Genomic DNA, 15,818 nt, shown 5'->3' with positions numbered 1-15,818 from the left:
GTTAACTGTGCTGTGTTTCATAATGTAAGTCTTAGACAATCAAATTTATATCTGAAGAAAAAAAAACAACAAAAAAAAATGATTTATATGATGTCATTTCATTCCATTAAGGCAGCAGTGTGCAATTTTTGCACCATTTATGGCACCAAATGGAACTTCAAAAAGAACCAGGGACATAGCATCCATTACAACTTTTTTTTGAAATGTGTCAAAAGAAAATGCCCAGTCACCTTTAGTTTTAAGATGTGAACAAGAGACTGAGAGGATAAATTGATTTGATTGAACATTGGAGTTTTTGGAAGATTATCAGTTTTGTTTTGCTTAGCATCATAAATAATGACAAATTACAAATAATTACAAAGAAATGACACATAATGCATTGAATTAAATTAAATTTAGTAGAGTGGGCCTTTAATAGAAAGTTTTAGTTTTTATTTACCACTATGATAACCAGTTAGCACTGCTTAACTAATAAGTTATCTTGCTAAATGTTTAAAGGAGTGTTTAATTTGACCATCTCTAATTTTGGGGAGTAAATAAATATATTTTAAAAACATATGTTTTTTTTAAAGTTCAGAAGGAACACGTTCAGATGATCTATTCAATCAGCATGGGAGGAGTGTGAACTCGTGAATAACATATTTTTCATGATTTATTACAAAGTGGAAATATATCTATGCCTTAGTCATTAGATTCTAATAGATGTCTATGTGCATTGAGCTGGAATAGTGCTTTAGTATCGAAAAATACACACGGCAGCTTTAATATACCAAGATCACAGCAAAAGACATCATGCTCCTTGATTGCCAAGATACTTCCACAAATACTCGTCTGAAAGGTTAAAAGTATCTCATGGCTGTGACTGGGGTAAAGGAGGCGTGGTTTGTGCCGCTCCAGCCCTGTGTAATTACTGTGACTCATGCCTAATGCTAACATAGACAAATGATGGAGGGTGTGGAAGCTTTTCCATCTTTGCCTATCCTGACATTCCCCTGTTTCCAATCCTCTTCTTTCCAAACATCTGCCAGAAGTCTTCAGCTGTTGAACAGATGTTGCAGATCCTCTCATCTGTAACCGAGGATCCCGCTGGAATGAGGTGGAGGAGGAAGAGTTAGAGGAAACAAACAAAATGCCCAGTCACTTTTACATTTTACTGTGTATTTTAGGCCAAATATGAAAATAAAAATGAGAATGGTGGTCCATGGAACAGGGATGCTTACAGTAATGCTGAGTGTTTGACGAATTACACATTATCAATGGCATCAAAATCAATGGCATCAGAGACCCTCCCTTTGATGAAATCTGACTCAAGTGGTCATGGTGTACAGTAGTAAATGGAGATCTGTCTCGTCTGACCACATGTGATCGGTTCACACAAGACGGATGTTGAGGTCAAGTTGTATTTGTTGTCGCTTTTTTCTTTGTGACTGATTTTATTATCCTTTCATGTCTCACCTATACCATTTCCACAAATAGTTGACCTAAAGTGGAAGGAAGGAATTTATGGAAAGTTATTCTATGTAAACACAGAACATGTAAACTTCTCGGGGGAAGAATTTTGTAGTCAGAGTCAGACAGTGCGACTGTATAGCTGTGAAGACCTGAATGTCCCAAAATTCTATAGAACATCTACATTACAAAATAAATAAAAAAAAGAGAAAAATGCTATTTGTTATGCAATTGAAACATGGCACAATCAAAGAAGGCTGGATTCTGTAATTTCTTCCATGGTTTGCTAAGTCTCATCTGTCTATCACGTTTTATGTTTAGCCTCCTGCCCTCGATCAATACGTCTTGTGCGGAGCCCATATCATCTATTATTGCAGCATTTGCTCAATAATGGTGTAGTGGTTTCACTCACTTTCACTTTTTCTTCAGTTTGAGTGAGGCTAGAAAATGAACGTATTCAATTCCACAAAGAATTTTCTGAACAAATATATGAAATATGTTTTCTCATTTTTCTGTAGTGTATAAAGAGGTGTTTATAAGTAAAACTTGTGTTCAGTTATTGTGAAAAGAAGCTGAATTGTTGGGGTGCAATGACAAAGTGCATGTCCAGACCTTTTTTTCACCATTTAGTTAGACTTTTTTTTATACATAGAACATTTTATTATTATTTTTGTATATCGGGCTGCATGATTTTTATTTATTTTTTTAGGGAGGGGGAGGGGGGGCTTTTCTGATTAAAATTGTGAATGCAATTAAAATCTATTATTTATTTAATTAAAAAAATAAACTCCAGGTTTGCAGTGTAGGTCTGCACAATGTTTATTATTACTACTACTAGTAACTATTATTATAATATTTCACTAAAAAATAGACTAAATCAAGGATTTAAGACAAAGTATATAATAATAATAGCTTTTGCTGTTTTATATCAATTTAATCATTTAGCCCTATTAATATCCATCACTCTATCTTAAGTTTGACAACAGATATGACAATAGATCTGATTACTTGACTAAAAATGAAGCTCAAAACTCACAAAACGCATCAAGTAAAAATGTCAAGTAAAAATGTCTTATATTCCAACCAAGAAACCTGTGCTTTCTGGGTTGCCAGGCCATACCTGGCCATAAACCACAGCTAATGTTAGCCTGCTAGCTAGAAAAGCAAGAAGCACATGTCACAAGCTCTTTTAAAAAAAAACAATAGGCCTAGATGCATTATGAAGTCTAGTGTTTTAGCTGTTTTCTTTTTAGCAGGGTATTCAGAATTTACAAACTGATTTGCTTTGCATGCTGCACAACGAAACACACCACACCCATGCATTGGAAAAGACAGATGATAGAAAACTGAGCCAGTTCTTCACTGATGGTAATGGCAAGTCTAGCCAAGATGAGTGGGAATAATTTAAGTTGGAAAGAATATTTGAAGCATGTTGTTAACTTTACTTGTTAACAACGAAACTTTGTATGTCCCTAAGAGTTTATGATGTTGACCTTTACCAGATCTTTCATATGTTGTTTTGTTTGTTATGAGATATTTCAGAAAAAAGAATTAAAGTCTTTTTATGGCCTCTAAATTGGATTTTTCGCTTTCGTTAGCCTGTATGCTAGCAGTTTACTTTTTTTCTGTATAGATGCCAGGGTGAGGGCAAATGAAAATTTTTACCATTATGTAGTCTTAACTTTATTTTAATTTTTTGGTGTGTTTGTGCCAAGCGTGCCGCACAAGTCCTGAAAAGTGAAGCCAAAGTGTCTTGAACGCCCCCAGGTGGTTTGTCAAAGTATAGGTCATAAACCCCGCCCTCTCCATGTAATTTATTGGGACGTGAGACAAACTAAACAATTAAATTACACTTTAAATAATAATTTTTCCAAAGATGGTATTTGTCATTTCATGTAGTTTTTATCACGCTGATGTAAATGCAAGTGTTCTTTTTTAAAAATAAATTTGGTTTTTGTTAGTTATTTGATGCTATAAAATTGACGTCATGATTGACCGCTGTGATTGACAGCTGAGCAAAATAGTCACTGAGGCACCAACTGACTTTTTTCGGGAGGAGATTGGTGCTTTAATTTTAATTTCTACATTTCGATAACTGTTTATTTCACACCGACATGAGTTGTTCTGCAGTAAACTGTACTAAACGACTCTGTGTGAGTGTGGGCGGAGCCTTGATACTCCACTTCATGCTCACTACTGCGCAGACTCGGGTCCCGAATCAGCGCAAGATGTCAGCGCCATATTGGGACATTGGCGGCTTCACTTTTCTACAGTGGAAGAGAGTGGAGGTGCGACGTTCCATATATTTTTTTACAGTCTATGGTTTGTGCGTATATTTTTAATATAGTTGTGGAATCTAACCTAATCTGTTGAGGTTTATTAATTTATTAAGGCTTTTTTTTCATGTTTTAAAGTACTCAACTGCAAAAGTACTTGAAATTCCAATCCCTATAGTATCTATTTTTGGTTGTCCTCACAAATTATTTTAAAATCATCATATATAAATTTTAATATAAATGATATATAAATGAACCATTGGAAGTTTTCAGTGATTCAAATTTTCTTTTTGATGGAATATAAGAAATTTGTACTTGATGCGTTTTGTGAGTTTTGAGCTTCCTTTTTAGTAACAAATGAAGACTCTTGAGTAACATTCAGTTAACAGTTTCAAAGAAAAATAGACAGACCTCAAATTCAGAGTCTAAAATATAAATATTCTTAATAGGGTCTTTATTCAGTTTGTTCATATCATAGGTGTACCTCAAGCTCAAGTCCTCATTAGCAATCTACAGTGCAGACTTCACTTGCAAATATATCCACTGTGAAACGGTGCCTTCAGGCTGTCATTGCAGAAGTCTGGAAACATGATGAAGTGTAATAAGAGCTTTACTGGAACTCTTTTTGAAAAATAGTGAATATTCCTGTCCATGGTTCTCCGCCGTTTTACAGGACCGCAGTGTGTTCCTGCTCTGTGGATTGCCACTTTAGCTTCCATTATAGGATTCTTATAGACCATAAGAGGACCTCTGCAGACTTTAAATGGTTAAGTGAGATGTGTCTATATCAATAGAGCAAAGCCTTTGCGAGCAGTGAACATAACATAGAGGTTTACGAGCAGGCTGGATAGATGCTGGGATCAATAGTTTCACTTTGTAAATGTTTTAACAGCTTTTAATGCTAAAATAAGATAATCATTTAGGTAATACAGTGACATGCATTATGGATTTAAGGCAGATGGTCTCAGAAGGGGGGCAATGCATAGCATATGACACTTTTACACAGCAAATGTGTTCTCTCTCATAGTAGTGTTTTGTGAATTCTTTGTTTTATTTTAGAATTCAGATTGTGTCAGAGTCTGTCTGACTAGTGGAGATTTCTCCACTAGTGAGACCAACGGAGATTTCTTTGGATTTATTGGTATTGATTGATAGTATACAATATACACCGATGAGCCAAAACATTATGACCAGTCACAGGTAAAGCGATTAAGTGAATATTGTTGATCATCACCTAACTAGGCCACATATTAAGATCTGGGTCGATAAGATGGTAAGAAAAGACCAGTTCTTGTAATCAACATGTTGGATGCACGAGAAATGGGCAAGAATAAAGATCTGAGCGACTTTGACAAGGGCCAAATTGATATGGAAAGGCGACTGAGTCAGAGTATCTCTGAAACAGCAAGGCTTGTGGGTTGCTCCTGGTCAGTAGTGGTGAGAATCTACCAACAGTGATCCCAGGAAAGACAAACCACAAACCAGCGACAGGGTGTTGGGCGCCCAAGGCTCATCGATGCACGAGGGGAACGGAGGCTATCCCGTCTCATCCGAGCCAAAAGAAGATTTACTGTGGCACAAGTCTCACAAAATTTGAATGATGGTTATGGGAGAAATGCATCACAACACACAGTGTATTGCACTCTCTGTATGGGGCTACATAGCCACAGACCAATCAGAGTGCATGATGACCCCGGTCCGCCATTGAAAGCTCCAACAATGGGCACGTGAGCGTTGCAACTGGACCCTAGAGAAGTGGAAGAAGGTTGTCTGGTCCGACAAGTCCCGTTTTCTTTTACATCACTTGGACGGCCATGCACATGTGTGCAGTTTACCTGGGGAAGTGATGGCACCAGAATGCACTGTGGGGCGACGACAAGCCGGTGGAAGGAGTGTGATGCACTGGGAAATGTTTTGCGAAGCAACCCTGTGTCCTGCCAATCTTGTGGACGTAACTTTGACACATGCCACCTACCTAAACATTGTTGCAGACCAAGTACAGCACTTCATGACAATGGTGTTCCCTGGTGGAAGTGGACCTTTCAGCAGGATAATGCACACTGCACACATTGTACAGGAATGGCTTGAGGAACACGAAGAAGACTTTAAAGTGTTGCTCTGGCCTCCAAATTCCCCAGATCTCAATCCAATTTAGCATCTGTGGGATGTGCTTGACCAACAAATCCAGCTTCATCTCGTAATCTACAGGACTTGAATGATCTGCTGCTAATATCTTGGTGCCAAATACGGATACCAGAGGACACATTCAGGGGTCTTGCAGAGTCCATGTCTCGGCGGGTCGACACTGTGTAACAGTATATTTGGCAGGTGGTCATAATGTTTTGGCTCATCAGTGTTTATTGATACCAATCATATTGATGGAATCGATGGATTTGATCCAAACTGATAGAATTGGCATAAAAGCCAATATTGGATACTGAATTGTCCTTTGCTCTATTTTTACGTTTAGATTACCTTTGCCGTCATTTAACACTGACGTAAAGTTGATCTTTAAAAACACTAAAAATAATTTAACAGTGTTAAATGTTTTTTTTTGTTAGTTTTTTTTGCAAAGTTTAGGATGAATATCAATTTGTCATCCCTTTATTCACTAAAACATTATTTTTATGTTTTTGAAAGAAGTCTCTTATGCTCACCAAGGCTGCATTTATTTGATCACTTTGATCAAAACTATAGTAAAAGGAGTAATATCAAAGTATTATTATAATTTTTTTATATTTAATATTTCAAAATGTAATTTATTCCTGTGAAGCTGAATTTTAGCCATTACTCCAGTCTCCAGTGTCGCATGATCCTTTAAAGAACAGTAAATTTACATATTGCTCAAAAAAGTGTACCATCCATTTGACAAGGCTGTTTTGAAATACTAGCCAGACTGACCACCTTTGTTATTCAGGCAGTCGGACACTGTTGGCAATGCAGATAATCTCAAAATGATCTCTATTGGTTTGTCACTATCTACCTCTACTTTAGAGTCTGAATGCTTTGGGGTCCAGAGCCATTTAATGTGAGGCACTGGATCCATTTGTAAACCATTTTGAAAGCACTTAATCATCCCACAGTGAGAAGCAGCAGATCACTTAGAAGTGAGCCATGTAAGGGTCCTAAGATTTGGACACTGTGTGGACACCCTCCCCCAAACTCACTGAAACCCCCTAACTCCTCCCTCATACAGCTGGCTGTGTTTGGTCAGGGAGCGGAGCGGGACGGGGGGAGGGGGTCAGTGGAAGCACAGCTGGTCTGACCTTCCTGCAACCAGCTGCCGTAACAAAGGACCCCTGTCAGGCTTCTAGAAAGGTGGCCCGTCTACCCATCTTTTTTTTCCCTGTCCCATTTCTCTTCTGCCACTCTCCCTCCCCCACTCCGACTCCATTGTATCCCTGTAGATCTGTCCCAGCTGTTAGGATCTTTTTATGTTCCTTTCTTTTGGTGTGACCTCCCTTCCACTGAATTAACCCCGCTTCCATATGCATTCACGACTCGTACGCATACACGCTTTTGCAAAACTGTGAGCACAACTTCTAAGGGTTTGACAGAATGTTGTTGCTGAACCTTTTTTTGAAAGAAGTCTCTTAGTCTCACTAAGGCTGCATTTTTTTTTGATAAAAAATACGGTAAAAACAGTAATATTGTGAAATATGATCACAATTTAAAAGAACAATTTTCTATTTGAATACTTTAAAATGTAATTTATTCCTGTGATGACGAAGCTTAATTTTTCAGCATCATTACTCAGTCTTCAGTGTCACATGATGCTTCATAAATCGTTCTAATATGTGGATTTGCTGCTTAAGAAACATTTCTTATCACTATTAGTGTTGAAAACAGTTGGGCTGCTCAATATTAATCAAGTAGCACAATTTAATAACAGCATTTATTTGAAATAGAAATATTTTGGAGTGTATATAAATGTCTTTACTGTCACTGTTGATCAATTTAATGCAATATTGAATGCACACTGAATTTAACAGAACAGTGAATGGCATAATATAAATAAATAAAAAACATTTTTTAAAAAAACATTTTTTTTAAGGCTGACAGAACGGGGTCTGACAGAATGCTGATGCTGAAGCTTTTTGGCCAGATACCTTGAGGGTGGGCCTTGTGTCGGCTTGATGCCACCCAGTACCAGTCCCATTCCCTTTTGTTCCAAGTTGCGCGTGCCTAGCAATTCACAGCAATTGTGTTGGTGGCGGGGAGGCCGGGCTGTGTCTCTTTGTAGTCCAGCCATTGTTCCTGACACACGCTAGTGTTTGACAGACGCACGTGCTGACAAAGGCTGCACAGCATACCTCTGCAAATTATTTGCTGGGGCCCGCTGAAAGATGAGACGCGGTGACCATCTGTGATCCGTGCTTTTAAGCTCTGTATGCACACCCGTCCAGCCTCTTCAAATCCTAGCCATTGTTAAGCCACACCTTTTATATCTTGTTCAGTTTTCTTTCTTTTTTTGGTCTGTCTGTTAGGTAAAGTTTTCAAAAACCTAGATCTAGAAGAATCCAGACTGAATTTGTTGGATCTCATATTGAAGATCTCACATGTACTAAAATCTCACATTTGTCTCTTGAAATATTGAACTTCTGACACTGAAATTCTGGCCAATAAGCTCATAATGTCATGCTATGTCTGATAACTGTTAAATTGATCATCGTGACTAGTGATTTTTGAAGATTAACTTTAAGGGTGTGTTCACACTTGGAATGTTTGGTTCGATTAAAACGAACCCTGGTGTGATTGCTCTGTTAGTGCGGTTCATTTTAATAAGTGTGAATGCTGCCATCCAAACACTGGTACGCACCAAACAAGTGGACCGAGAGCGCTGCAAATATGGGTCTCGTTCTTCATTCCTGCTGCTATTTTGACTCCTTTACACATTTTATAAGCTCTTCATTAGTTCTCAGCCCTTCAAAATACCATTATATGCAGGCTACGTACATAAGACGCGCAGATATCCCAGCACACAGCATTGTTTTGGATGTTTGGTAAGTTCCGTCACGAAATATACGTGATCAATTCCGACCAATCAGGTTGTGAACATATCCCTATGCCTTTAGGTTCGGTGTTAAAATGCCAATGTGAATGCTAAGCGAACCAGGACTAAATTCTTCTTCTTTTCTATGGTCCGAACCAAGCGAACCGACAAGTGTGAACACACCCAATGTGAGTGTTTGATTATGGCAATCTAAGGTAATCTAAATTTAAAATTGAGGAAATGAGCATGTGCAATTCAAGTGTTTATATGCTTAATTATTCCTATTGATTGGATTATTTGATTTGAATTTCATTCAGATTGAACTCAGTCGGATCGAACGAGGTGTTTACATAAAGGCTTTTCATTTGGATTGATTGAGACATCAATTGATTATTTGGGTGCATGTAAACATAGCTAATATGTAATTAAATAACTAATTTCTCATCAAATTCTAATAAAAAAAATATTAAAAGTGATACAGTAATACATTATATTCCTCTGCTCTAATAGAAATTGACCACTATTCATGATTTTTATCAAGTGGGGAAAATTTTCAGGAAGCATCTCAGCCTGGGTTGAATGAATTTTTGTCAAGTCAGAGGCCCCCTTTCTCTCGCAAGGCTTTGTTTCCTAACAACCAGACAAAACATTAATGGAAAGGTGCGCTTCCATGGCTTAAATGACTTTCACTGACTGGTTGAGAGGTGGACATAACAGTCGTTTCAGTCTAGCATGGAGCGCTAACTTCATTCTGTCTGCTTTGCTCTTCTTGCCTTTTAGTTTGAATCAATACACTGTATCTGCCTAGCGAAGGTCATCCAATGCACTGGGTGAAGTGTCCAGACTATAGCCAAGGCACTACTAAAGCACAATCAATGTAGTCCACAAATAACAGCCGTCTGTTATTCTGGAGTATTGAAGGACATCGAAGGTTTTCAAACACGGTATGTCTGGAATATTTCCAGTTTAGGTGGTTTATTTTGAGATAATGTTTTGTAGCATAATGGTTTCTACTTCTCTTCCTTTAAAAAAACTCTTGGTTGCGTATCACAACAGGGTCAGACAAGTGCATACCTTTGTTTTCTTTCTTAAATAGAACGGCAGCATGCAGATGTCAAGTCTCTGAAAACAAAGCAAGAATGAGTAGGAAACTCCAAACTTTCTTTAAAAGGATAGTTCACCCGATAATGCAAATTCTGTCATTAATTACTCACCCTCGTGTTGTTCCAAACCCGGAAGACTTTTGCTCATCTTTGGAACACAAATAAAGATCTTTTTAATGAAATCTGAGAGCTTTCTGTCCCTCCATTGACAGCTACACAACTACCACTACCAACTACCAAAAAGTTCATAAAGAGATATTAAAACTATACTTTATATATATATATATAATTTAGACTTTTATTCACATATACCAATAAAAAAAAAATTTTGGACAAAAAATTATGACAAACTTTGCCATTTAATGGCATGGATAGGAACCAGTGTCGTCTGTGATGATAGGTTTATTAGCATTTTTTTTTATTAGTTTCACTCGTGCAGTGACGTCCTAAGTTCGCCCCATGACCACAGGCAGCTGTCCCACGCCATTAGCATAACAAAGTTGTCCACTTCTGCTCCCTGTGTTGGATGCCACTAGCTGTCAAGAAGGAACCATGTGGCAAGTCCCAGCCCTGCTGTGGGCCATCTGTGGGCCTGTTCTCCTTTCCACTCACTTTTCCTGACTCACTCTTACCAGTGTGGTGGAAACCTCCATAAAACATACTTGAGTCATCACACCATTCGGCTGCAGTCTAATAATTGTGGGTAATCAATTTAAAAACAGTTTTTGTGTTTATCCAATATATGGACTTGGACGTGGTTGGAGGTCCTGCCATGCTGACATTTGTCAGTCACTGGCTTTTTTCGTGCTTTCCCACTGTGGTCTATTTATTTTCTGTCTTGGGTGTACTGTGAACTGTGCTCCCAGCGGCATTTAATTACATTTTCAGGGAAATGTAGACTTTGTGGGGGAGAATTGAGTGAAAGCATTAGCATGTCAGTGAGCACTGTTGACATTAACTCTGACCTATTGATAGATTTATACATAAAACAGGTTCATCGTGTGGTATTTAGCCATTTTGAGATTATCGGTTGATTAAACATGCCTGCTTGGACATTTAACAGAAGTGCTAACTCTCTATTCCGTTTTGTTCCAATACAAAAAGTAAGAAAATCTGAATAAAAAACACTTTATTTTAAGGGTACATCGTTATATATTACTACATGTACTTACTATAGTAGTAACAGTAAATTATGCATAATTACAAGTAACAAACTCTATAGTAAGTACATTAATTAATATTACTCAGTACTTATTTGAGTAAGTACAATGTAACTATGTCACCTTAAAATAAAGTGTAACTATTACTTACTATAAAAGTAATGACCCGCTCCTCCACTGAAATGATGTTTCTTTTTCACTGTCATCGCTTTGGCCACAATGGACTATTGAATAATGTTAACAAATTAAATAGCTATTTAAGAACTGTTTAAGTAAATTTGCATTTACATTGGCTCCATTCTTTTTGTAATTCCTGTTTCACTTTGAAATGTGTCACATTATGTAAGTAAATTGGGTTACAAATTATAATTAATATTGATTTTAAACTATCAACTTTATTAAGTAACCAGAACAAACAAAGAAAAAGAAGCACAGAAATTCCCATTCAAATGTTCCACAATTATTTATTTATTCATTTATTTATTAGCAAGTTTTCTAATAATTTACAAAAATTTTCATGCTGTATCAGCCATTGAACACCCTGCTATCAGCCAATGAAAACCAGTGAATGCTATTTTTCAAAAACACTCCCGGTCATTTGGCAAAGAGATTCTTTGTATAAATATTAGCATTAGGTATGTTAAACTTTCTCCTGACACTTATGCGTAGTTAAACTGTGAATTTTCCCCACCATGTGCCAGGAAGTAGTGTCAAGACAACAATTAGTCAAAATGTGTTTGCAGTAGCACATCATTTCCATGCTTCATTTCTCCCATAGCCTCTTCCTTCCATCAGGCTTTGGTACTCACCCCATACAACCCTTGTAGGAGTGGTTGCCATGGGAGCTGGTTGCCATGCAGTCGAAGGAGGTGGTGATTGGGGGGTGTTGATGTAGATTGGAGTGAGGTATGACGAACAGTGAGGATTCTTAGCGTGACGGACCTCTGGGTGTGATTGCTCTCTGGGTCTCTTGTCAGATCAAACAGGGACCGCAATCATGCCTGTAGCGAAAATTAGAACGAGGGAGGAAAACAGGCAGAGAGAGAAAGAGGAGAGGGCAGGGAGAAAACACATTAGGGGGAATGAGTTGTTTGAGACTAAGATTTAGTAATTCAATGCAGTGGAGTTAGAGAGAACAAACAAGGAAGTGGCATCGCTACTGGTCTCTGCGCCTCTTTGGGCCTCGCCGGAGGCTCTCATCTGCTTGATATCAGTGCTTCTGCGTCAAATGGGCTGCTTTTTATACCTTGAGGCTTTGAGAACAAGCAGACTGGGCCAGTGTGTTCACATGAGCCTGGGGCTCCCCTCCATGGTGATGGGACTGAATGCAGGGCAGCTGAGGGAAGTCATAGTCCCCGCCCTCTGTTGGGACTTATGGAAGTAAACTGCTGGTTACATGCACTCATTTACTTCAAAATTTAAATTCTATAATTTACTCACCCTTCTTTCTTTCCAAATCCAAGGTTTCTGAAAAGACAAGATCACTTAACCGATTTCATTTAGGCTTTTATTCACAGTGCTTGATGTTAACTTTTTTTTGCTCACAAGCCACTTTGGCTAGTGGTTTTCCAAAGTTACCAGCCACTCAGCATTTTCACTGGCCACAGTTTTGACATCGATACCATGGTGAAAAATTGCTTTATATATATTTTTAATATTATCTCATAATTATGGCATAATGTCATAATTTGGCAGCAGGGAAATTATGCTGCTGTCACTTTAAGACCTGATGCACGGATCCTTTATACTGTTAGTTACACATGCATTTTCTTTCTCAACTGTTTATGTTTACTTGAAACATAACTGACTGTGTTTATGCTCAATTTAGTACTAAGAGGCGGCTTTATGTGCACGTACTATGGGTGTGAGCTCAAAATCTGCGGGAATGAGTAAAATTATGCGCAATATGCGCAATCCCACGGCAAAATTCAAGCCCAGTAACACCAACAATATTCATCTTGAGTAAATGAAACGAGTGAGTGAGAGGAGGCAGGTTTGTGTGTCAACTGGTGAGATGAGAGAGTGAGCAAGCGCAGCTGGTATTATGTATTTATTCTGTGGAAAATGAGTATTGGAAACATTTCAGCTATTTCAGTATCGATATGTATGGAGAAATGGCGGGTTGGTGGGTGTCAATGTAAAGCTCTGTTCACATATAAAAGTTGATCAGCACATATACGTAATGCACATCAAATATGATAAATGGAAGGTCAAACATATTTGCTTGACATGTGAGAATCTGTAAAAAGTGATCATGTCTTCAGAAGATATGGTATAAACTGCTCGATTCATGTGGATTACTTTAAGATCTCTTTATGAACTTTTTAAAGCATTAAATGTTTGGCTGAAAAGACTTTCAGTGGAGGGACAGAAGTCGCAAGTTTTATTAAAAAAAATCTTTATTTATATTTAGAAGATGATTGAAAGTCTTAAAGCTTTTGGAATGACATGAGTGTGAGTAATTTATGTCATTATTTAAGTTTTTGGGTGAACTAACCCTTTAATGTTCAATGTAGTCTTGGCTAAGATTATAGTTTGTCACATTTTATTATTAGAAAATTTTCATTCATCCAAAGTACATTTTGATAAAAGTTTACACATACAGATTTTCTTTCTTTTTGTAATAGTGTGAGGTGATATTTTTTGTACAATATGACCAGGAATGTGTGTTAAAAAATTAAATTGGGTCAGTTTTGATTGTAAAAATAGATTGTAATATTGCAGTATTGTAAGAAATAAAATTGCAATTCATTGATAACGACATTCTCAAATAAAATTACAAATTACAATGAATTAATTTACTCTAACTGAGAGATTGTTTAATGTGGATCTCTTGTGCCGTGGTATATGCAGCTGTAGCCTACTGACAGATTAGTTTACATCATGTATCCTCTGACGGCTCAGGAAAGATACGCAGGCCTTTGTCCTGTTGCTACTCAGTGCAGGTAGAGGGCAATGTGCCACTGAATCATTGTGACTGTCATTCGCTAGGATGCGGCTCATACAGTCAAACTACATAAATCTGACCTCGCTTTCTCTGACCCTCTAGAGAGAGGAGGACACATTGATTGACTCTTGTTTAACAGACTGGCAACGGAAAGCATGTTTGCCAGGAGGCCTGTTTATATTCATATGAGGTCCTCCTAAATAGCATTTATAATTTCATATCAGAGAGGATTGGATATACATACATCTCGACTAACAGATAGCATAGAAATATGTATTTATGTGTCAATCCATCTAAATTGGAGAGTTTGCTGACCCAAAGAGGTTCCATTTGGAGAATTAAGTGCTGTGAATTAAACTGTGTGACAAAATTTGTAATTAATTAAGAATTGTTTTAGGACCAAAATACTTTTGCAAGACTTTGTATGTGATTTTTCTTTTGAGCTCAAGACCCCTCTGTTTATTTCCTCTGGGTAAAACAACTATACAAAATGCTAGACATGATTAGTCTGGTTAAATGTCCATGTGAATACATTGATCCAGTCCTGCTGGTGGACCCTCATTTGGGTCATGAGAATTTAGGACAAGTTCAATCAACAGAGCGTGATCAATTCAGCACCAGAGGGAAGCTCCACCAGTCGGACCGGCCAAGAGATTCCCGGTGCAGCGACATGATTTGAAAGATAAGTGATGATTTTATACAGTCAGCACAAGACAGCTGAAGTTGAAGGAACCGTTATACTGCCTTCAAGTCCTGTGAAATGATCACAGATAAGTTTGTTAGTCCTAATGATGTGCGTTCAAGTGACATATTGAGCGATTTCATAATTTCCAGATAAAAAAACAACGTTTTTATGACATGACAAAAAAGAAGGGCGAACACTTTCAAAATACTTTCTATATCCCAGTTTATTGTGCAGAGACAACAATAAGTAAGGTTGGAAAGTAAACACTATTGTGCTTTCAAAATGTTGCTTGAGCATCATAGCAACATTGGCTCAACCAGTGGTGTGAGTTTGAGGTGGGACTTACTGTATACCTAAACAATGTGACAGTTTTTGGGAAACCTGTTTGAAAACAATTTCGGTTTGTTCCACTAACATTGCATAAATTACACACTGTACCTTTAAGCATGACCTACAATTAACTTTTTTTGTGGTTCCTTTAAAGGGATAGTTCACTTTGAAATACATTTTTGGTATGTTTTAGCTTACCTCAAGGGCATCCAAGATGTAGGTGTCTTTTTTTCCGCAGTAGTTTCAATTTTGATATTTTTAGGTCAAACCGTTTTTGTCTGTCAGTCATATAATGCAGGCCTATGGTCACCACCTCAAAGAGCATGCACAGAGTCCAAATTAAACAATTCCCCATCGTAAGTACACATTGATGGCCTAAGACACGAAACGAACAGTATTTATATCGTTTTTACCTCTTATACACAGCCATGTCGAAGTGATCTGATCTGACGTCTACGCAGACTGTGCATAGATATATATACACTAGATTTCGCCTTGTCTACGGCAGTTCATTGGAACGAATGTCTTTAAAGCGACATCTAGTGTATATATCTATGCACCAGTCTGCGTACACGTCAGATCAGATCACTTCGACATGGCTGCGTATAAGAGGTAAAAACGATATAAATACTGTTCGTTTTCTCACACAAACCGCTCGTTTCGTGTCTTAGGCCATCAATGTGTACTTACGATGGGGAATTGTTTAATTTGGACGACGGGGAATTGTTTTAATTTGGACTCTGTGCATGCTCTTTGAGGTGGTGACCATAGGCCTGCATTATATGACTGACAGACAAGAACGGTTTGACCTAAAAATATCAAAATTGAAACTACTGCGGAAAAAAAGACACCTACATCTTGGATGCCCTTGAGGT

General features: G+C 37.7%; 2 protein-coding genes across 2 annotated transcripts in view; one reads left to right on the top strand and one right to left on the bottom strand.

Moving 5' to 3' along the window:
* LOC309507061 (uncharacterized protein) overlaps window positions 1-15,818 on the bottom strand; it is a 159,247-nt gene that overhangs the window by 11,342 nt on the left and 132,087 nt on the right. The window lies entirely within an intron of this gene.
* numbl (NUMB like endocytic adaptor protein) overlaps window positions 1-15,818 on the top strand; it is a 46,290-nt gene that overhangs the window by 4,597 nt on the left and 25,875 nt on the right. The gene's annotated exons all lie outside the window — the stretch shown is intronic.

Source organism: Leuciscus leuciscus, assembly GCF_965113295.1.
Source record: "Leuciscus leuciscus genome assembly, chromosome: 9".
In the NCBI taxonomy this organism is placed as follows: domain Eukaryota; kingdom Metazoa; phylum Chordata; class Actinopteri; order Cypriniformes; family Leuciscidae; genus Leuciscus; species Leuciscus leuciscus.
Note: the sequence above shows the minus strand (reverse complement) of the source record. Positions and strands in the feature narration are given on the sequence as shown.